Source organism: Scyliorhinus canicula, chromosome 7 (assembly GCF_902713615.1).
Source record: "Scyliorhinus canicula chromosome 7, sScyCan1.1, whole genome shotgun sequence".
Classification (NCBI taxonomy): Eukaryota; Metazoa; Chordata; class Chondrichthyes; order Carcharhiniformes; family Scyliorhinidae; genus Scyliorhinus; species Scyliorhinus canicula.
The window spans coordinates 163,918,101-163,941,924 of record NC_052152.1 but is presented as its reverse complement, the minus strand read 5'-3'; the positions used below and the strand labels follow the sequence as shown (position 1 = coordinate 163,941,924).

At 42.7% G+C, this 23,824-nt stretch overlaps 1 protein-coding gene across 2 annotated transcripts in view; it reads right to left on the bottom strand.

The window, feature by feature from the left end:
- The window catches only part of LOC119969494 (cadherin-4-like), an 859,326-nt gene that overhangs the window by 421,333 nt on the left and 414,169 nt on the right, over positions 1-23,824 (bottom strand). The window contains exon 1 of one of the 2 annotated variants that reach the window (XM_038803181.1): positions 13,913-14,024. The exons of the other annotated variant lie outside the window; for it this stretch is intronic. The gene's annotated coding sequence lies outside the window, so the exon portion shown is untranslated. Of the gene's footprint in view, positions 1-13,912; positions 14,025-23,824 lie in introns of those variants that run through there. 2 annotated transcript variants of the gene reach the window in all.

Genomic DNA, 23,824 nt, shown 5'->3' with positions numbered 1-23,824 from the left:
AAATCTAGGCCCTTGACATTTCATCGTCGACCCAAAATATTCCTTCAAAAGAGCCTGAATTTTAATTCCTTGAAAGCTTCCCAGCTGCACAAGGTTAAAAGCAGGCCTCAATTTATCACTGCAAGGGTGCAGAAAAATATCAAGGGTTGGATTCTCCATTGCCCGATGCCGGTATCAGGATTCCTGATCGGGTGGAGAATAACAGGTCGTCCGAGAATCGGGATTGACACCGGACGCCAGACCTGTTGCAATGCTCCGCTGCCCCACCGCCGGCCTCAATGAGCTATCCATCACACGCTAGCAGCACCATGCAAATCCATGATTAAATCTTTTTTAAAATAAATTTAGATTACCCAATTCATTTTTTCCAATTAAGGGGCAATTTAGCATGGCCAATCCACCTAGCCTGCACATCTTTGGGTTGTGGGGGTGAAACCCATGCAAACACGGGGAGAATGTGCAAACCCCACATGGACAGTAACCCAGAGTCGGGATCGAACCTGGGACGTCGGCACCGTGAGGCAGCAGTGCGAACCAGTGCGCCACCATGCTGCTTCATCCATGATTAAATCTGATTAACAGGCTGAAAGCCCAAATCTCCACCCCCCACATTTTGCTCCACCCCTTACAGCCAGGAGTCACACAGGCATCATTTGGTGTAAGTATTTACAAGCGGTGTCCAGGTGCCAATGCCGCTGAAGGGGAGCACGGAGGTACGCAAACATTTGAAACTTTTCGGGCTTGTTGCAGGGTGTATGCCTGGACCTCCGGGAGTAGCGGGTAATGACTTGGTGGCAAGCGTGTAGAATTGGGTTGTCCCCCTCGGGATTGGAGTGCCCTGTCTCACACTCCCCATTGCTGCATAAATTCATTTTAACCCACCTGCAACTTACAGGTTCCTGGCTGTTGAGATTGCTGGCTGCTGACAGTATCCTACAAATATTTCTAAACACTCTTGCTTTGATTGACACCTCCTTACTATATCAAAAGCAGCTAAATGGGTTAACTTCCTCTTTTTCACAACATAAAGCACTTAGCTCCTTTAAATAGGGTGATGAGCTGTTAATCACAGCAAGAATGTTTGTTTTTATTTATTTAATTTTTATAAATTTCGAGCACCCAATTTTTTTTCCCAATTAAGGGGTAATTTAGCGTGGACAATCCACCTAGCCTGCACATCTTTTGGCTTGTGGGGGTGAGACACACGCAAACATGGGGAGAATGTACAAACTCCACACGGGCAATGACCCAGGGTTGGGATCAAACCTGGGTCCTCAGCACTATGAGGTAGCAGTGCTAACCACCGCCATTGTGCTGCCCACAGCAAGAGTAATGTGGTTAGCATCAAAGCAGGGTAATGGCTATGCACTCAAGCATGAAGGGAAATATCAATTAATAATTCACCAAGCCTGACCCACAAAACTGTCAATCACAGGCTAATGGAAGATTTTTCTCAGTGAAACCTAATGGGAGATTTGCATTTCAAAGGTTGGCAGAGGATTTGAAGAACTTTCACCTGTCTTGGGTTTTCCAGGAAGCTTCTGACACTTGTAACAGCTGTTGTTTTAAAGACAATTGTTTGAAGTAGAAGAGGTTTGGAAAGGGTAAGTGAAAATGGATTGGATTGGATTGGATTGGATTTATTTATTGTCAGGTGTAACAGTGAATAGTATTTCTCTGCGAGCAGCTCAACAGATCACTAAGTACATGAAATGAAAAGGAAATAAAAGAAATGTAGTGATGTTGCACTGGACCACCAGGACTGCTCTTCAGCATTCAGGCAGGGGTGACTGAATGGGGGGGTGGGGTGGAATCTCTGTTACGGGTCTGATGAGAATGACTGATGGGGGTCTCGGATGGAGGTGTGGGTTTTGGGGGGTCGTGAGGGGGTCAGTGTTGGGGGATCAGTCACCCTCATGCTTGCATGCTGTGGGAGTGTGGTTGACTCATTATTCCTGTAGTAGAAAAGGAGCCCGAGAAAGAAATACTAGCAATCTACAGTCCAAGGTCAAATCCCACTCCCAGAAATACCGACCAACTATACAGTCGAAGATGCGGTTCAGGGATCGCGTCCATTGGCCATGCAAGCACCCACAGAACCCATGACAAGTAACAAAGAGTTTCTTAGGTGGACAATCATGCTCATTAACGAGTGATTGCCAAAGAAGAAGACTTGCATATTTGCAACATGTACTTAGTGATCAATATTAGTCAGGCTACCACTTCCAATGCTTTCTAAAATAGCATAATCTCAATAAGTAATTTTCTGGGAACTACTGCACTGAAATTGCACTAAAGTGGAGTCAGACTGCATTCCATGCTGTACAGTTGACAAATGATTGGCATTTTCCATCTGAGTTAGCCTCTTCAACTTGTACACTACTTATCATAATTGTTTCCCATTAAATAAGTCAAATGTAGCATATAAAACTCAACTGAACTAACCAATTACCTTACTAGAAACCAGAATGTTTACAAAACACTTAAAGTTAAAAGCACAGGCTTGCATCAGTGTAAAACCAGAGAAAAATAAAATTGTCATTGTTTATTCTAAATTGCATTAAGTTTTAAGCACCTTTTATTGACAATGCAGAACAATATACTTTTCTGTTGAAGTGGATAAAGGCTTTATAGGTTTTGTACCTCATCCTAGTGTGCTGGGCAGTAATTAGCCGACAGTTAGTTCAGCTAATTACAACCTCCACCCACATACAGCAGGTTTATAGTCCCTCTCCACTTTACATCTGCCAAAGACAATTTCATTTTTTCAAATCACAATGATACTGAACAAAAAACCTGTGGTCTCTTAATTTCCATTTTTTAAATGATCATTTATTACAGTTTCAGCTTGCATATCGGCCTGTGATGTGATATTTATGACAGCACAGAGAAATTACCAACATACAACATTTAAAAATAAAATCAACAAACCTTTGCAGTGGGGGAAGAAGGAGGTTTGAAAGTATTAACATTCTGAGGTCTATGGTTGATCTACATTTAATTTAATAAAAATCACCCTTTTATAGCTTACAATGACATAAGGAAACCGTAAAGGACAAAACCCGACTGAATGATAATATGTCAGTGAAGTTTGCTTGGAGTAGCTATCTGCATCATTGCCTGCTGTTACTACCTATTAATGTCTACAGTCTTTAGTTATCATAAAGTTGCCTGTTATCTGCAAGAATCAGTTTAATCCGACTGAACTGTGCATTTTAAATCAATAATGTACAGCAGTTGGTGGATTCTGACCAGACTTCATGGAATCCTTCCTTCCAGACTGAAATCCAATTTTGCGGTGCATAGTGATCAAAGTGACTGAGATCAGCTTCATTGTTTTAACAATGAATTCTCATTGCTACTTTCAAACTGCACTGGATTTTTAACAGATAATGGGAACTCAACATTATCTTGAGTCAATTAGTAATTCAATCTTACTTTGTTTGAAACAAACAAAAACAGAAACACCCAAAATAGGTTTTGAGTAAGTACAAAATCATAAAATTATAGAATAATACAACACGTAAGGAGGTTATTTGTCCCATTGAGTCCATCCCTTCTAAAAGCAATCCAGTTCGTTCGACTCCTTTTCCCCATCACACCAATTTTTTTCTTCTTCAATTATTTATCCAACTCCCTCTTAAAAGCTAAAATCAAAGTATTTCAATCACACGATCAAGCAATGCATTCCAAATCTTAGTCATTTGCGCAAAAAGGTTTTCCCTCCTGTCACCTCTGCTTTTTTGCCAATCGTCTTAAATCTGTTTGGTGACCCTGCTACCATTAGAAACAGCCTGTCTCTATTTATTTGACCTGAACACATGATGATTCTAACCACATCTATCAAACTTCCTCGTAGTCTTCTGTGCTCTAAGGACAACAACAATACATTTTTCAGCCTTTCCTCGGAATTATTATCTCTCATCCCCGGAATCATTCTACTAAATCTCCATTCAAGTAAATCTCAACTGTAACCCCCTCCAAACTCTGGACATCATTCCTAAAGGCTGTGCTAGAGCTGGATACAACACTGCAGTTGGGATAAAACTAGTGTTCCACATAGGTTCATCACAATTTATTGGCTTGTGTACTCCTTTGCCTCTCCGTATAAAGCCCATGATCCCATCTGCTTCATTAGCTACTTTGGTTAAACTGTCTTATCAACTTCAATAATTTGTACACAAACATCCCCAAGTCTCTCGTCCTGCACTCTTTTTAAAACTGTATCATTGAGCAAGATTTTCTTTCCTCGCACGTCCTACCAAATATATCACCTTACATTTTCTGCATTGATGTGTTGTGTATCGACCCATCCCACAAGGCTACCTATGTCTTCTTAAAGTCCATTCGTTACAACATTTTACAACACTTCCAGATTGTGTGCCACCTGCAACTTTTGAATAGGTGCCCTGTACCCCTTGGTGCAAGTCATTCATGTTTATCAAAAACAGCAGTGGTGCTAATAGTGATCCCTGGGGATCTCAACTTAATGTTCTTTCCAGCCTGAAGATCAGCCATTCACCACAATTCTGTTAAATATCACTCAGCCAATTTTGTAGCTATGCTGCTACTGTCCCTTTTATCCCATGGGTTTCAGTTTTGCTATTAAGCCTATTATGTGATACTTTATCAAGCGCCTTTTGAAGCAGCAACTGCTCTGCCCTCATCCACCTCTATGTTAAACCAATAAAAAAACTCAATCAGGTTCGTCAAACACAATTTGGCCTTAACAAATCCATGCTGACTTCCCTTTATTAGTCCATACTTGTCCAAGTGATTTGTTAATTTTCTCCTGGATTATTCTTTCTAAAAGCTTTCCCACCACTGATGTTAAGCTGTCTGGCCTGTAATTGCCAGGTTTATCCTTCTACCCTTCATTGAACAAGAATGTAATAATAGCAATTCTCCAGCCCTTTGGCACCATCCTGGTATCGACATTGAAACATGGATTTAAAGTATTATTTTCCAGCTGAATAAAATTGCTCCAACTTGGTCTTTTCAAACAGTTAAACATTTTGATCAATTTCAAATAGTCGGCGCGATCAAACGAAAAAAACAACAGAGTTCAGACAGTTTGATCTGGCATCGGCATAGATAAGTGAACTATGAAATTCACTTAGATGCACAATTATAGATTCCACCCAGTGTGGGCGGGATCGCGGCAGAGCCGTCTCGCGGGATCTACTGGCTACGTCCCGTCCCGATTCCGGTTGGATGCGGTTGGTAAATCGCGCCCAGTGTCTCTTGATACTGCAATTAATGGTCAACAATAAATTAAATAGCAAAATGAGTAAGCACACCAATTACCAAAGGAGAACTTGCCATGAAGGTTTTAAAGCTTTTACCCTGTACAAGTGTATGAAGTGACCAAAATTCGCAACGATTTGGGTCCTGCGTCCAAACCATTTTTTTAACCTCTAATACAAAAACAAAATATGGTGGATGCTGGAAATCTGAAATAAAAAGGGAAAAGGCTGGAAATATTCAGCAGGCCTAGCAGCATCTGTGGAGAGAGAAGCAGAGTTAACATTTCAGGTGGAAGATCTTTGTTCTTGTGAAAATCCAGTGTCCTGAAACTTTGGGCTAGATTATCATCCTCGAGATGGGTATGCAGTTCGGAAAATTCCATGCTTGGCCCATTTGCCTTGGGAGAAAGTGCCAGGAAGGACGGGATTTTCATTATGGGGGACTGGGTGTGGGTTGCAGTACTTATAGACCATCATGGCCCTCATGCTAAGCTATGGCACTTTCATGCTCATTCACCCACTGTATAAACTGCATAGAATCCATGAACCTTGTACTGCAAATAGGGTGTGTAGAAAAAATTATTTACAAAAAAATGACACATTGCTAACTTTTCACTTTCTTAAAATAAACCTTTTTACTGCAGGCCAAAAAAGGTGTCAATCATCCAAACCTTTTAAAAATATCAATGGCTGAAACTACAAGCACTGAATACCACTTTACCTTGTGTAATAAACATTGTATTATTGATAGAAGATGTTGGACAGCCAGAGCAATAAATCAAGCAATGTTTTTCCAAGAGACTCATGTCTTTCATTACTCTAATGGAAGCAAGGGCTTGGTTTCCTCTACACAGATGCTGCGAAGAGCTGGTGCGTAATTATTGCATTTTCTGCTTTGATTTTGTTTTCTTAACCTGCTATGGTTGCATATTCTGAGGCATAAATTAATTTGTCCCGTTTCTTCCTACAATAATTATTCTAATAATAATCTTTATTAGTGTCACAATAGGCTTACATTAACACTGTATTATGGGCCAGGGTTTAGAGAACACCAAAGTATATCATGGAGTTCACCTGACCCACAACTTTGAATAGATTTTGGTTATGGGGAGCACAAGGGTCCACTTTACAGGTGTGATGCAATAGAGATCTAAAGTATTTTTTAAACAAAAACAATCTTTATTCTATGAATCCAGTTAACATTTTATAAACACATAGTAAACATCTTATTAACTACCAACACTGATACCCCTCCCAAAAGACACAGTACTTTAAAGGTAACCCTTAGTAACTTTCCTAACAACATCCATGAGCCAAAAACCCTTTTTAACAGAGACAGTAGGTTTGCATTCCTTACAGAAACAGGTATTACTTTGAAATCATCAAGTGATCTGGTGACATTCTTTAGCATGCAGAGAGAAAGAGACCAAAATGCACCTCCTTGGTTTGAATGCAGCTCTCCAACTGAAAACTTAACTAAAACTCAGAGCCAAAAACAGCTTCCAGCTCAAAACGAAAGTAAAAAGCAGAGCCAGAACCCAGCTCCACCCACACAATGACATCACTGCAGCCACTTGAGAAGCCAAGCATTTCTTAAAGTGACATTTCCATGACAACTGCAATGAAGTTGCTGTGAAAATCCCCTTGTTGCCACAGGCACCTGTTCAGGTACACTGAGGGAGAATTCAGAATGACCAATTCACCTCACAAATACATCTTTTAGGACTTGTGGGAAGAAATTGGAGCACCCAGAAGAGATCCACACAAACACAGGGATAACATTCAAACTCCACACAGACAGTTACCCAAGCTGGGAATCAAACCCGCGTTCCTGGCGCTGTGAAACAACAGTGATAACCACTGTGCTACGCTGCTGCCAATTGTGCTGCCAGACATTTTATAGGTTGCGCATATTGCAGTCTGCAACATACTTCCAATGGATCGGGTTAAGTATGCATACCAGCATACTTAATTAATTTATTTCCCTCAGTGTTTAATCTGAATTACACATGAGACGACATAAACAACCATCAATCCCATTTCCATCCCATCAAGCCTTATATTGATCCATCAATCAACATCAGGAATAGTATTAAGTCTGTATTATATTTCACAATGGAGGGATACAGCATTAAGGAGTGCTGAGGGTTTTGGCCAAGAGTGGTACCATGACCGGTACAGGCTCGGAATGCCGAAGGACCTGTTCCTGTGCTGTATTGTTCTTTGTTTTTTGTTCTAATTGCCTCACTGAGAGAGAAAAAAATATTTTTAAAACATTTTGCGTTTTTACTTGCTTCAATTAAACAAAGTCTATTTTACACTAGGAAGTTTTTATTCACTTCTTCACTGTTCTGCAAAGGATATCAACGTATTTTGAATGAGGCAATGTCTGCAGGGTTCTATGTGAACTTCTTATTTAGCCATTAAAAAACTGCATGATAGTGCTGTTATATGGAAAGAAAACAGTTCATCTCATGATCATTTTAAGTTTTATCATTTGAGTGAGGAAAACCTCATGGCAAAAACCACTGCAATTATTATCTGACCTACTAGTCAACCTTCTTGAGAACACTTGAATAAGTAATGCATTTTGCAGTCTTGACAGATTCGATTCCATTTCAAGCAGAGTTGAAAATGTTTGAAATAGGCTTTTAACTGTTTGAGAATTCGGAACAGTCTATATATCACTCTGGTCAGCTTGATTTACTCCACAATTATTCATGCATCTATACTATATTTATTATATTAAAAGTCTTACATCTGAATATACCCCCCGTTCGGTACGCATGACCTTCTGCTGTCATATTTTACAACTTCTATGTGTCAACATTCGATTATGAATTCCTAATCCACAATTATAATAAATAAATTCCTATCTCAGTTTGACACAGTGATTGTGCAATCTGGTGATGGGTTCCTGCAATTCTCTCTGATTTTTTTTTCACTGTTACTTTTCCTCTCTGGTTAATGCACAAATAAAATTTTAACCGAATAAAAATGCAAAACAATTACATGCTCCACAATAATATCATCAGCAATATTGAACAAGTTTTCTTTTGTGTTTCATTTGGTGACTTCATAACCTCCCCCAAAAACATGGGCTTGGGGTCGCTGTTTATAGTTGGTCTGTGGTATTACAAGCTGAATTGAAATGTGCAGTCTGAGCATGTGCAGTGTACTTCATTTCTCAGAATACATCAGTTCCATGCAGTCAGATTATAGTGCACTTTCAAATTGCTTCATTCTGCTGGGGAGCGATAATTTCCAGCCTGGCATTATTTTCTGATTGGCCTCAACCATAAGATCAGGGTAGACTATTATTGAAGTGTCACCAAACCTTATAAAAAGTAACAATGCAAGAATGCTCCAGAAGCAGCTCTGTAACTCATTTTAGCCCCTTAAAATAAAGATATTGAAAGAACAACGTCCTTTTGGGGAAGAGCATGGAATTCCGATAGTGCAGAACGAGGTCATTCGGCACATTGAGTCTGTACCGACCGGCTGAAACCACACCCTAGCTAGGCCCACACCCACTCCTCTGCCCTATTCCTGTAACCCCACATAACCTTCACATCTTTGGACTGTGAGAGGAAGTTGGAGCACCCAGAGGAGAACGTGCAAACTCCACACAAACAGTCACCCAAGGCCGGAACTGAACCCGGATCCCTGGCGCTATAAGGCAGCAGTGCGAACTACTGTGCCACCATGTAGGAGGACTTTAAATGCAATAAAACATCCCAAGGTGCTCCAAAGAAGCATTATCAAACAAAATTTGTCACCAAACCACACAAAATATTCGGAGAGGCGGCAAACAGATTGGTCAAATTGGCAGCCTAAAGAAGCATGTTAAAGGACAAGAGAGTGGTCGATTGGCAGAGAAATTTAAGGAGGGAATGCTAGAGCTTAGGACCTAGATAGCTGAAGATAAGGCCACGAACGGTGAGGCACAGGAATTGTAAATGCTTGAGATGCCAGAAGTGGAGGAATACAACGTGCGTGGAGGACTTGTTGGATTGTGGTTCAAGCAATAGGGAGGAGTGAAGACCTGAATGGATTTGGAAACAACAATGAAAATTGTAAATTCCACTTGTTCCGATTAACTTTGTACAAGGCCACAGGAGATTCACTGGCGAATTGAAATACATTGAAGCAATTTATTTAAGTTAAAGGTCTTTCCTTTGACTAAAATCCCCCAGGATGAGAACTGCTCTGCAATAAACACACAGCATGCCATAGAATGTTCAGCATTAATTATCAAAATACAAAAGCACAAAAAATAGGAGCAGGAGTCGAGCCTGTTCTGTCATTCAATATGATCACGACTGAGCTTGGTTTCCAACTGCAGTTTCCTGTCTGCCCTCCATGTCCCATGATTCCTGGAGCATGAAAAATCCCTCACGATTTTATATTTTTCAATAAGATTGCCTCTCATTCTTCGAAACTAAAATGGATACTGGCCATACTTGTCCAACATTTTCTCATAGGATAAAAATGTCCCGATCTCTGGATTTCCAAAAGTGATCCACAACCACCCCCTCCCAAACCCAACGCACAATAGGGGGGTCCGCAAGTCCCAATGCTTTATGGGATGCTCCCACCCCCCCCCCCTCACACCTCTCCAACAATCCCCAACACCTACACAGGGCACCCCGGCCCAATTGCCATCCGGCAAAAAAATACCACATTGGCACTCTGGCAGCTCCCCTGCCATATGACAGTGCCACCTGGGCATCTAGGCAGTGCCAGGCTGGCACCATGCATGGCACCAGCAATGTCAGGGTACTTTCCTGCCCATAGTGCATGCACCTGGGGGTCTCCGATCCCCTGTAAGACCCCCACAAGTATTGCTGCATCTGGTCCCTGTTTGTGGGGGCCAGAATTAAACAGCTCTCACCCAAGGTCTCTAAGGCGAAGGGCACAGATTCCAACACCTCGGGTACTTTGGAAAACTGCACATTAAAGTGAAACTAGATGTCTCACATTAATATGCAGAGTTCCCTAAAAGATTGCATTAGATCTCCTGAGGCATTACGAGGTGGGTAAATCCCGGGAGTGGGGTCTCCCGGCTTCTATTGGCCATGCTGTGCCACAGCGGGTTGCTTTACAGGCGCAGCATGGCCATTCGATGGTGCCTAGGCTCACCCATTTCCTATTGCAACACTTTCCTACTTTTATATTTCATCCCACTTGCATTGAAGGAAAACATTCCATTTGCCTTCTGAATCACCAGCTGTTCCTGCACTTTTTGTGTATATTTTGCGATTCCCATACCGGGACACGCAGATCCCTCTGTAGTTAAGAGTTCTGCAATCTCTCCCTTTTTAAATAATATGCTGCTTTTATGTTCTTCCTGTCAAAATGGACAGTTTAACATTTTTACACATTATATGCCATCTGTCAATTTTATGTCTATTCACTCAAACTATCTATATCCCTTTGTAGAATCCTTATGTACTCTTCAGAACTTATTTCCCTAACTATCTTTGTATCCTCAGCAAACGTAGCGACAAAATATTCAATCGCACCAACCAATTCATTAATATAGACTTAAAATTGTTAATGCCTGAACACAGATCCCTGTGGCACTCTACTCAGTACATCTTGACAACCTGAAAATTATCCATTTACGTCTACTCTCTGGATGCAATTTCCCCTCCACATCGCGCCCAGGTGAATCGTGGGAGAGACCCAAATCTGGCTTCATGCTGGTACAAAACCTGCGTGAGTCTCTCTACTCATGGCATTCAACGCAATCTGGATCACGCACAGGGTGGCCAGGGACAGGGCAGAGTGGTACCCTGCCACCCCTCGGCACTAAGACACCTTGGTTGCCAGTCTGGGTTGCCAGGGTTCCAAGGGCACTGCCTGGATGCCAGGCTGTCAGTGTCAAGGTGTCCGGGTGCTGGGTCGGCATTACCTAGAGTCAGGGCCTGGGGGACCATGCCCATGAAAGTGGAGGGGGGGTCACAGCTTTTCAAAATGATGCCCCAAACTGCGAGGAGCTGCTCCTGCTGGCTTTCTTAAGTGTGTTGTTAAGACTTCCTTGATAATAGATTCCAATGATTCATGTCAGACTAACTGGCCTGTACTTCCATACTTTCTCGCTCCCTCCTTTCTGGAAAACTGGTGTTATATGTGCCAACTTCCAATCAGATGGGAGCTAAATTTAAGGGGCTGGATTCTACACCGTTGGATGCTCCGTTTAGCTGGCAGCCCAAGGGTTTCCCCGACAGCATGGGCTGACCCACAATGGGAAACGGATTGTGCCACAGTTCTGCTCTTACGTTTCTCCAATACCTTTTCCCTGCTGATATTAACATCTTTAATTTCCTCACTCCCTTTAGCCCCTAGGTTACTGTCAATTTCTTATACAAAACTTGAGCCTTCTACTGTGAAGACAGGAAATGGCATGGTGGCACAGTCGTTAGCACTGCTGCCTCACAGTTCCAGGACCCCAAATTCAATTCTGGTCTTGGGTGATTGTCTATGTGGAATTTGCACTTTCTTCCCGTCTCTGCGTGGGTTTTCTCCGGGTGCTCTGGTTTCCTCCCACAGTCCAAAGATGTGCAGGTTAGGTGGATTGGCCATGCTAAATTGCCCTTAGTGTCCAAAACGGATAGGTGGGTTTGCTGCATTACGGGTATAGGGTGGAGGTGTGGGCATGCTCTTTCCAAGTCAGTGCAGACTCAATGGGTTGAATGGCGTCCTTCTGCATTGTAAATTTCATGATTCTATGATTATATTTGTTCAATTTGTCCGCCCTTTCTTCATTCCACATAATAATTTATTTGTCCTCTGCTTCTAAGGGACCAATGTTTTCTTTACCTACTATTTTCCTTTCCATATACTTATAGAAGCTCTTACAATCTGTTATATATTTTGGCTAGTTTGTTTGATATTCTATTTTTACCCTTTTTATTAATTTTTTGGCAGCCTTTTGTTGGCTTTTAAAACACTCCAAACCCTCAGTCTTGCTGCTGTTCTTTATAAGATGATAAACCTCTTATTTCAACATAATACTATCCTTAAATTCTTGAGTGAACCACAGATGGGTATTTCCTGCTGAGTTTTTGTTTATCAGTAGAATGCATTGCTGTTGAATTGTTTCTTGAATGTTTCCCATTGTTCATTTACCTCCATGACATTTGGTCCATTTATCCAATTAGCTGTAGCCAATGTTCTCTCATACCTGTGCAATTGGCATTAAGTTTAATATGTTTGCTTATTATAGAGATCTGTTACTTTCAAACTTAACATGGAATTCAATGGTATTATGCTCACTATTTCCCAGTGGACTGTTTAGCATAATAATATTATTCAACGCTGCATCATTACACAATACTAGATTCAAGATAACTTTATTCCTAGTTGGTTTCAAATATATTGCTCCAAAAAAAGAGTTATAATTCCATAAACCCATCTTTTAGATCGCTCTTGTTTATGTGATTGCCACAGTTCTTAGGGAGATTAACAACCTCCCCCCCCCCCCCCCCCCCCCCCGCAAAGCCCCAATTTTTTAGATTGTCTTTGTTACAAGCTTAATTATTTTCTTGTTTAATGCTCTGATCAATTGTATAAATACTGTTAGGGAGTCTATAACTAGTCCTGCCAGTGTTTTCTGACTCTTGCTATTTCTGATTTCCACCCATACTGAATCTACTTCATGATTTGCTAAGGCCAGATCATTTCTCACTAATGGCCTTATGTCATCCTTTACTATCACGGCTACCAGTGCTCTTTTGTCATTCTGTCTGTCATCCAACATATTATGCAACCTGGAATATTCATTTCCAACCTTGATCAGCTTGTAATCATATTTCCGCAATGTTGACGAGATCTAAATCACTTACCTCTATTTACGCCACTAGTTCATCCATCATTTGTAGATGCCTCATACATTCAGATAAAGAACTTTAACTTGATTTGTTAAATTTCTATTCCCTGCAATGACCTTCTTCACTAATGTATAATTCTTGTTGAACTCACTGACTTTTCCTGTCCCATCCTGTTCGCCTTTAACCACATTGCTTGACTGTTCTACTGTTCTGATGCCTCGGTCTTGCTCTTTGATTTCTAAATCTCCCTTCACTCGATCCCTCCCCAGCCCCTTTGTTGGTTTAAAGCCCTGTTCATTGTACTCGTAAAAAGATTATATGATTGGCCAGGACACTGGTCCCAGCCTGGTTTAAGTAAATCAATCCCAGTAGAAAGGTTCCTATGAGTGCTGATGCAAGTGCCCAATGAATCAAAACCACACTTTTAATTCTCTTACCTGCTTGACCCTATGCCAATTGATGTGTGGCTCAAGTAACAATGCAGAGATTATTACTTTTGATACTCCAGCCCCTAACTTCTCACATTGCCTCAGCAGGACATCATTCCTGGTTGTACCAATGTTGTTAGTGCCCATATGGATCACAACAACTTCCCACTCCAATTTTCTCTCCAGCTGTGAGGAGATGGCCTTAACCCTGGCAATGCATCAAAGCTCTAGCCCTGGCAGGAGAGAATAATTGATCCTCCTGAGTGTAATTGCTTCTTACATTGTCACATTCCTCTGTGCTCCCTGATCTTGAATGGCAGTCTTCACCATTGTGCCATGGTCAGTCCATTCATCCACCTTCTAGTCCTTCTCCTCATCCACACAATTGGCAAACACCTCATACCTGGTAAACCAAGTCAGGGGCTGACGATGCTCCAACACATGGGGCGGCATTGCTGCCTCACAGCAGCAGAGACTTGGGTTCAATTCCAACCTTGGGTGACTATCTGTGTGGAGTTTACACGTTCTCCCAGTGCCTGCGTGGGATTCCTCTGGGTGCTCCAGTTTACTTCCACAATCCAAAGATGTGCAGGTTAGGTGGATCGGCATGCTAAATAGCCCCTTAGTGTCCAAAGATGTGTAGGTTAGGTTAAGAGGTAATTAGGATCGGGCAGGGGCTTGGGCTTGGGCAGAGTGCTGTTACAGAGGCTTGGTGCTGACTCAATGGGCTGAGTGGCCTCCTTCTGCTCTATAGAGATGGTACTACACGCTGCTTCCCCATAACTTCTTGACTTGAAATCACACATTCCTGTCCCTGGCCATTGACCAACTCTAAAGTTCTGCCTCGCCTAAGGGATGGGGAGCGCCTCCAGAATAAAGTGTCCAACGTAATTCTTCCCCTCCCTGATGGGTCGCATTGTCTGCAGCTTGGTTTCCAGCTCAATGTTTCTAAGCTGATGTTCCTTAAGCCGCAGACACTGAACACACATTTGCCTTGGATCACACTGGTGATCACACCAGATTGTCAAATAGAAATTCGACTATAAAATGCTATAATCGCAATGTGACTTTGTCACATTTGCATAATCTGATTAAAAATAGAATCTTAAAAATCGAAATGCTTTATAAATATATTCCACTGCAGTTTTCTCCCCATCCAAATAAAGATTCTAATACTCACACTTCAATTAATATATTGTATGGACAATGCTTATTTGTCACATTTTTGTACTATTTATACATTTGCACAGTTTTGCAACACACAGCATAATCCCTCAGCTCCTTTGTTAATCTGTTTATACTCTGCAGCTGGTTGTTGTGCAGATTCTTTTTTAAAAAAAACACTCAGATCATAGGAAATGCAGTTCCTGGAGGAACTCAGCAGCAACACTTACATAATTGGACCTGCATTGATTAAACTACTTCACATGTTACTCAGGAACTAAATTTTCCCCACAGGGCGCAAAGCTTTTGGGAAAGTTAATTGTAGCTGATAAATAACAGGGGGGGGGGGGGGTAAAAAACCCTCTTTCGTCTGGAATTTAGAAATCTCTCTTTAAACACATGTCAGCTTTCCTTTACAGGTTTAGGAAAATCGATGAAAGATGGTAAAGTCTGACAATTTTGTTACCTTCATTCAATAATGCTGAACAAAAGTCCTAGCGCCCCTCAAAAGCAGTTTTGCGATACATTGCAATATAACCGTCATTCCAAATGATGTTAAAAGAAAACTGAACCCTACGTTCAAAGCCTTTAAAACCTCTTAATCCTGTCAAGGTGATTGTTGCTTTTACTGAAGTGAAATAAACACAAGCTTACAATTTATTCATGCATTGAGTAAGTACAAAGACTGCAGAAATGCTCTTGGGCTTCCAACAATTATATAATCCAACAAAACTTTGCTTTATCCTCTTACCCTTTTCGCCTCCTCTCGCATTCCCTCTTTTTGGGGCATTATTCCATGAGCAAAAGATGCCTACCAGTAAGGGCATCACAACAAAGCCAGATTATGTTCACGCCCAAGATGCAATGTACTCACTTCCAACAGTATCCCTTGGATAGTGATCAGTATGCACCATGCTGGATGATTCTACACGTTCTGACCTACGAGCTCCATGTCCAATTGTAATGCTGCCATTCCAATGGGAGTAATTTATTTCGTGCAACTGCTGACTTTTCTGATCTGGATGACACAACTACTCATGGCATAAATTTGCTAAATTACATGAGAGTCCAATTTAATAGTCAGTCAAACTCTCAACACTTTTTTCACAGATGTAAGAAAGAGTACGCACATTTGAAATACGCCATTCTTTTAAGTCTCCACCACTGCCACCCCACCCCCTCCCTCATCACCACCACCAACGCCGGCCTTTTCATTACAAAACTGCATCTAGTTTGTGCTAGTTTCACTGTCACTGAATTTGCCCTGTTCAAAGTACAACACCATCATAGCCACAGTATAACCCATGCATATCTATTTGCTTGAGAGTCACAAAGTGCACGGCTGACCTGTATATTGGCGGCGAGAATCAAACTGAGACTCAGTGCAATAGACCAAACTGTGCAAATGTATAAATAGTACAAAAATGTGACAAATAAGCATTGTCCATGCAATATATCAATTGAGATTTGAGTCTTAGAATTTTTATTTGGATTGGGGAGAAGACTACAATGGAATATATTTAGAAAGCATTTCGATTTTTCAGACTGTATTTTTAATCAGATTATGCCCATGATTACAAATAACTCCATTTTGATTGCTCAAATTAATTTCACAGAAGAACTCACTAACAATTAAAGGCTTCCACCTCATAGGTCCATCTTGGATTTGATCCAGGCTGCTGGAGATAGGTGTGCCAACCATACTGTTATTCTATTCTTCCCATTTACACATTGTTCTGCACGACAATTATTTCTGTCATCCGGCACTGAAGTTCCGGCACTAAGTTACACAATGGGGTATTTTTTATTTTCATTCCTTGGGTAGAAAATTAGCAGAGTAGGTCACCCACTCAGAACCAACCTAATTATTACTTTAATGGAAATAAAACTTCAGCAGGTTACATAACAGATGGGCCAATCATCAGCCAGTTTACCGTCCAGCTGGTGAAGAGCAAAATTGCCCACACACTAAGGGATGGATTTTTGCCCAGTTGGGAGGCTCCCCAGACCGAGAGAAATGGACGGTGGGACCCACATGTGGAAGTTCCACCCCAATTCCGACAGGTATAATTTTTGTCAGTAGGGGAAAAGGCCAGTTGGTAAGTTCAACCAGACCCAGTTTTGGCTGGTGCAAGGGTCTTGACCCACAGCGTGGAAGTCACAAATTGATGGAGAATATGCAAACACTCTTAAAGGCGAGCAAGGTCTGTACAATGGTCTGATTGAAGTTTTGTTTTAATGCCCCACTCTTTGAACTTTGAAAGAAAAACAGGCTGCAGCTGTCATTGGAATTTAAAAAAAACTTATGCTGAACTACTCTGATTTGCAGGCATAGGTTAGGAGGGAAAAGTAGCATCAGGTTGGGCAATTTCAGTCTAAATGCCTGACTGAGTTTCAAAACTACAATTATCTCAGCAGTGTGATTTAGTTCACATTATGATTGACAGCTGAAAAGGCGATTAAAGGATTAGCTCTCCTTGATATGAGGTCTGAATAGAGGTTTATTCTTTGAATAAGATATTGACCACTTCAGGTAATTTAATAACTTTGAATGAATGTTATGAATTAGAATTTTTTGTTCACTACGAAGTGCATAGGAGTGAGCGATATTGGATGGTGACAAGTTTATTTTCACCTTCACATGGCTTGGAGGTTAAAAGAGGCAATAGAGGATGAGTGGAGGTATGCGGTGTGAAGGCCCAACAGCTTCGAAAACAATTAGGTCAAATCCCAGAGAACCAGCTCACTTTGGCACTTGGTGCTCCTGTGGCAGTTCACACTCAGCTTCCAGGATCAGAGGGCCCAACTCCATTCTGCAGCTGCACTTCCAGAGCAAAACTCATGCATTTCAGTGTACTTTTTACCAAGGCTGGTCTGGTGAGTCAGACAATTTTCCGACTCGAGCAATTTGCCTCAGTTGTCAAAATCCAGACCCAAGTGTCACATCCTACTATGCAAAGATAATAGATGCATTTGAAAACAAATTCTACCCCAAAAATAAATATTTCAACAATAAAATAGCTCTTTTGCCCCATAATTTATATGACATCGTAAACCATAATACTCTACTTATATCGGGCATATCTGATGCCACCTTTAAAAGAACTGAAAGGTGCTTTTTTCTTTTCATCAACAATGTCACAGATTTTATAATCAAATCATCTTAACATGTAATCACAGGAAAGGAGAGAAATCCATTTTCTAAAACAAATGAAACAGTCTGCTACTGCTTTGCTCTCTCTCTTCACATCTGTCAAGAAAGGCAACAAGTGTGACACCTTCTATTAACCAGAAAGACAGTGATGTTTCTTGAAGGTGACGGCAACAAGAGAATGTCTGGCTTTGGAGATTGTAAACTCAAGGACTGAAAAATAAGTGTGTCAGTCTACAAAGAAAAGGGCAAGTGCATTTTCTTACAGACTAGATAGTGCTTCTGGCCACAATGGCAGTCTCAGGTACACAGCATGTTTAGATTCAGCTCGGAGGGGGAAAATTGGACTTTGTTTTGAAAGATAACTGATTGAGTTGCATGATAAGTTTTGGAATTTTCAGCTCCATTCTCACTGCTCAAACTTGATTTGCTCTGACATTGGTCTAGGTTTGAGAATAAAAGGCTTTGAAATATTCCACCTTGACACGGCTGTAAGAATTTTGAGAATAGAAAGCCTTGGCATTTGTGTCGTACAAACTATCGCAATTCTCAATGCTTGACATACAATGCTGGTGCAAAAACAATGGTGGTGTAATTGCCATCCTTTTTACACCCTGGTTGATATTCCTTTTCACTGAGTTCCGCCAAATGCAAGATCAGCTGGGATATATAATGAACAGGTAGTCTGATAACACTCACTTAATTACCACAGTTAAACTTTATATACACAGAATTATTTTGAAATACAATGACTTTTATTCAGACAAATAAGTCACACATTTTGGCTTCAGCAAGATTCCAAAAGCAGCTGTGACAATTTAGCCTGATTTTGGTGTTGTGGATGACATGTGATCTTCAATGTTTATCTGAATCACCAAACGCTACAGCTCAAATATTTGAATGTTTGCACCTTTGTGATAATAACCTAGACCAATGATGGGCAACCTAGACTATTGCATGGCCACATGAGTGGCCCTCCTTCATCACAGTGAAGCACAAGATTGAAATCAGGCTTGTTCACAAACCATGACACCGTGAATAAGATTTAACACATTTAATAAACACCAAATATTTCATAATGAGTTGAGGAAAATGCTCAATAATTTATATATTATACATTAATAGAACTATCATCAACTTTAAACAGTAAAAACAAAATAAATATTTATACTTTGGTTGATGTGGGAGTGTGCGGCTCTCACAGTCAATGTTTTATGTAATCAGCATGCACCTTACTTCACTTGCTTCACATGCTTCAGCCATACATAGAATCATAGGGCGGAATTCTCCGCTCCCCACGTGGCGTTGGAGAATCGTGGGAGCGCCTACCGACATTTTTTACGCCCCCCCTGGCGCCCCTAGTGATCCCCCCCCCCCCGTCGGAAAAATCGCTTTTAAAGGCGAACGGCGATTCTCCGAGCCCGATGGGCTGAGCGGCCGGCCCTTCACGCCCGTTTCACCATGGCAGCGTGCCAGATGCCCATTTGGGGCATCTAGGGGCCCGATTTGGACGGGAGTACCGCGACTGTGCTCAGGAGGGGACAGGCCCGCGATCAGTGCCCACCGATCGTCGGGCCAGCGACCAAAACGGACGCACTCTTTCCCCACCGCCGCCTGGCAAGATCAAGCTGCCACGTCCTGCTGGGTGGCAGAGGAGAAAGATGGCACAGCGCATGCACGGGTTTGTGCCGTCTGCGCGCTGATGTCATCCGCGCATGCGCGAGTTGGAACCGGCAACCCGCGCATCCGTGGATGACATCAGAAAAGCGCCATTTCCGCGTCATTTCCGGCGCGACAAGGTCGCGGCCGGTAACAACAGGGGCCCGCTCCTAGCCCCCTGGGTGGGGGTGAATTAGGTGCGGGGAGCGGGCCCCGAGACCGTCGTGAAGCTCGGCCGATTTCACGACGGCCATCCCAATTTTTATCAGGAAGCGGAGAATACCGCAGATAGAATTTACAGTGCAGAAGGAGACCATTTGGCCCATCGAGTCTGCACCCTACCTAAGCCCACACCTCCACCCTATCCCCGTAACCCAATAACCCCACCTAACCTTTTTTTGTTGGAGACTAAGGGCAATTTAACATGGCCAATCAACCTAACCTGCACAACTTTGGGTTGTGGGAGGAAACCGGAGCACCCGGAGGAAACCCACGCAGACACGGAGAGAACATGCAGACTCCGCACATACAGTGACCCAAGCCGAGAATTGAACCTGTGATTTGAAGCTGTGAAGCAACAATGCTAACCACTGTGCTACCATGCTGCCCTTATACCGGTAGGAAAAAAAGCATGGATAGAAATTAGTGGAATATGGCAATGCCCACGTGGGTAACGATCAACAAAATGTCTCACAGGCCACACTCTGAACCCAGATGGGCCATATGTGGCCTCACGCCGTAGGTTACCCACCACTGACCTAGACTATGTTCTTCTTCTTCAGTGATTACTCACTAATGAATATGATTGTCCACCTAAGAAACTCCGCGTTACGGTCATGGGTTCTGTAGTTTCTTGTGTGGCTTATGAGTCCGGTCCAGGAGCCGCACCTTCGAATGCACACTTGGCAGACATTTCCAGGTGGTTGGAGCAGTTATTGGACTCTAGATCGCTGATATTCCTTTCGCAGGTTCCATTTCCAGGCCTCCTCTTGTCATCGGGTGAAGAATTGTGTCCCTTCAATCGAGAGGTTCCTCCAAGTAGGTTTCTTCTGATCAAGGGTCTCTAAGGCATTGACATCTATGTTTCATTTCTTGAGATAAGCCTTCAGGATGTCTTTGAAGCACTTCTTTTGTCCACCTCTTGTTCGGGAGCCTTCCTCGAGCTTTTCAAAGAAGATTAGCTTTGGCAGTCAGGACTCTGACATCCTAAGCACATGGCCGGCCCAGCAGAGTTGGTTTTGGATGTTAATGGACTCAATGTTTGTGCTCCTGGCTCCTTCAAGGACATTGATATTCGTACGCCTGTCTCCCAAGCTGATGTAGAGAATCTGCCTCAGACAGTGACGATAGTACCGCTTCAGGGCCTTGAGGTGGCATCTATACATAGTACCAGGTTTCTGAGCAAGAGTTGGGACATGACTGCCTTGTGCACAAGGATCTTGGTGACAGCACGAATGTCGCTGTCATCATAGACTCTCATCCTTAGACATCTGAAGAAGGCGCCCGTGGATTGGATCTCCATATAGATGTCAGCCTTAGAGGAGAGGTGGTTCCCCAGGTATGGGAAACGTTTTACTTTTGGTAGGATTTCGCCATTCATGTTGGTGCAGGGAGAGGCCGAATCTAGCCCTTAGGCGGATTGGTAAACGTTTTGAGGCTGAGACTAATTCATTGGTATGCATCTCCAAAGATGTTGAGTATGGCTGGGTGATTCACTTCTGAGAGAGTGGAGGTGGTGACGTCATCTGCATACTGAAGTTTCATGAGTGATGTCAGTGTCATTTTCTTCTTGGATTTCAACTAATTGAGGTTGAAATGTTTTCGAACATCCTGTAGATGATGTCCACTCCACTGGGAAGTTTGCTCCTGACAAGGTGAGGAATAGTGGCAATGAAAATGGAGAAAATGAGTCCAAGCCCATCCCTCCTCGACCCCAGTCTTGCCCTTGAATGTTTCTGCCTTATTTCCACCACTGAGATATGTCGCCGATATCTTATCGTGGAGGAGTCGGAGGATGTTGATTAATTTCTCTGCCATAACACCTCCTAATACACTGAGTGAAAAGACTTGGTCAGATCGATGAAGGAAATGTAGAGTAACACCTCCTAATACACTGAGTGAAAAGACTTGGTCAGATCGATGAAGGAAATGTAGAGTGGTTGATTTTGTTTCTTGGCTTGGAGATGCCGAGCAGCGAAAATCATGCCTATTGTTCCATGGTTTGGTCAGAGCCCACACTGGCTTTCCTGTAGGATTTCTGCAGAGATTGGGAGAAGACAACTAGTGAGGATTCAGGCAATGATCGTCCAGGGGTTAAGAGTGTAGCTGATTTCTCGGTAGTTCCCACAGCCCACTTTGTCTCCTTTCTTGAAGATGGTGGCAATGACGGCATTCCTGAGATTGGCAGGAATTTCTTCTCCATCCCAAATTTCCAGCAACAGCTGATGGAGATGACAGGTGATCACTTCTCCTCCAAATTTGAAAATCTATGCTGGTATCCTGCCCTCTCCTGTTGCTTTTCCATTATCCTTGTGTTTAATGGTGGCTTTGACTTCATCCATGCTTGGATGGAGTCCAAGACCACCTTTGATGGGGAGTTGGGGGAATTCCCTCAAACACGTCCTTTTCTAAGGTTATATAACAGTTCAGGGGTCCTTTTAAGTGTTCCTCCATCGAAGGCTGATGTTTTCTCTCTTACTCAAGAGGATGCTGTATTTACTCTGTCCATATATGAGGCAAGGATATTAGTTCCATATATGGCCTTGGTGGCACTGAAGAAGCCCCTGGTGTCATGCTTGTCAGTGAGGAGTTGCAGGTCCTTAGCTTTCTCAGTCCACCACTGGTTCCTGATTTCCCTAGTTCTTCTTTGTATCTCCGGATTGGCTAATTGATGAGCTCTCAGTTTGCCTTGCTGGTTATGTCATTTTTGTCAGGCATGGCGAGCTTTCCTCTTCCTGTTGATGAGGTCTTGGACATTCGCTAGCATGCTTGGCTCTTGACGTCGCTCAATGCTGATCTTTTTTCTGAACTATTTCTTAATCTCCTCCTGCTTCTGGTGGAGCTTGATGGACATAGAGGAGCATATGAGCCAGTGGTTTGTCCAGCAGTCATCTGCCCTTGCCATCATTTTGGTGATGAGGGCATGGTTTTGGTCTCGGGATTGGACGATGAAAAAGTCGATCATGTACCAATGCTTTGATCGTGGGTGGCTGCAGAAAGTCTTGAAATTTTTGTTTCGCCAGAACAATGCAAGTAATGTCAAGCTTATGTTCCACACATTTGGTGAACAGGAGAACCCTATTGGAGTTGCAATTCCCAAATCTTTCCTTTCCAATGATTCCTTCCCCGATTTGGGAGTCCTTTCCAACCATGGTGTTGAAGTGCCCAAGGAGGATGATCTTATCTTCCTGAGGGATGTTAGATGGTATAGTGTCCATGGGATGGTATAGAAGCCTTCTTTGGACTCATCATTGACATCAAGGGTTGGGTCGGAGGCACTCAGGAGTGTTGGTTCTTGGCAAGTTTTAGTTGGAGGGTCAGGAGACCCTCGTTGATGCTGACGGGGAGCTTAGCGAGTCGGTTGGTGAGTTTGTTCTTCATGGCAAATCAAATTCCATGTGTCCTGGCTGATTCTCGGGTTTTCCTCCACAGACGGAGGTAACCACTGTTACCTTCCCTCAGCTGTCCTTCGCCAGCCCTTCAGGCATTTGCAGGGCAGTGACGTCAATGTTGAAATGCTTGAGTTCACAAGCAACAAGGGCAGTTCTCCATTCCGGATGTTTGTTTGCTCATTATCCCATGAACATTCGTATGTTTCAGGTTCCGAAATTCAGTTTAACTTTGAATTTTTTGACTGCAGGTAGTTTACATAGAACAGTACAGCACAGAACAGGCCCTTCGGCCCTCAATGTTGCGCCGAGCCATGATCACCCTACTCAACCCACGTATCCACCCTATACCCGTAACCCAACAACCCCCCCCCCCTTAACCTTACTTTTTATTAGGACACTACGGGCAATTTAGCATGGCCAATCCACCTAACCCACACATCTTTGGACTGTGGGAGGAAACCGGAGCACCCGGAGGAAACCCACGCACACACGGGGAGGACGTGCAGACTCCACACAGACAGTGACCCAGCCGGGAATCGAACCTGGGACCCTGGAGCTGTGAAGCATTTATGCTAACCACCATGCTACCCTGCAGGCCCTAGTTGAGCCTGATGAATACGTTTTTCCTGTCAGGCTAGGGATGGAACTATTTTTATGGTACCTTTTCTAGCCCTTTCCCCATGTGGGATAAGCAGAGTGGATACGGAAAAGGACTGCTCAGTTGTGAAGA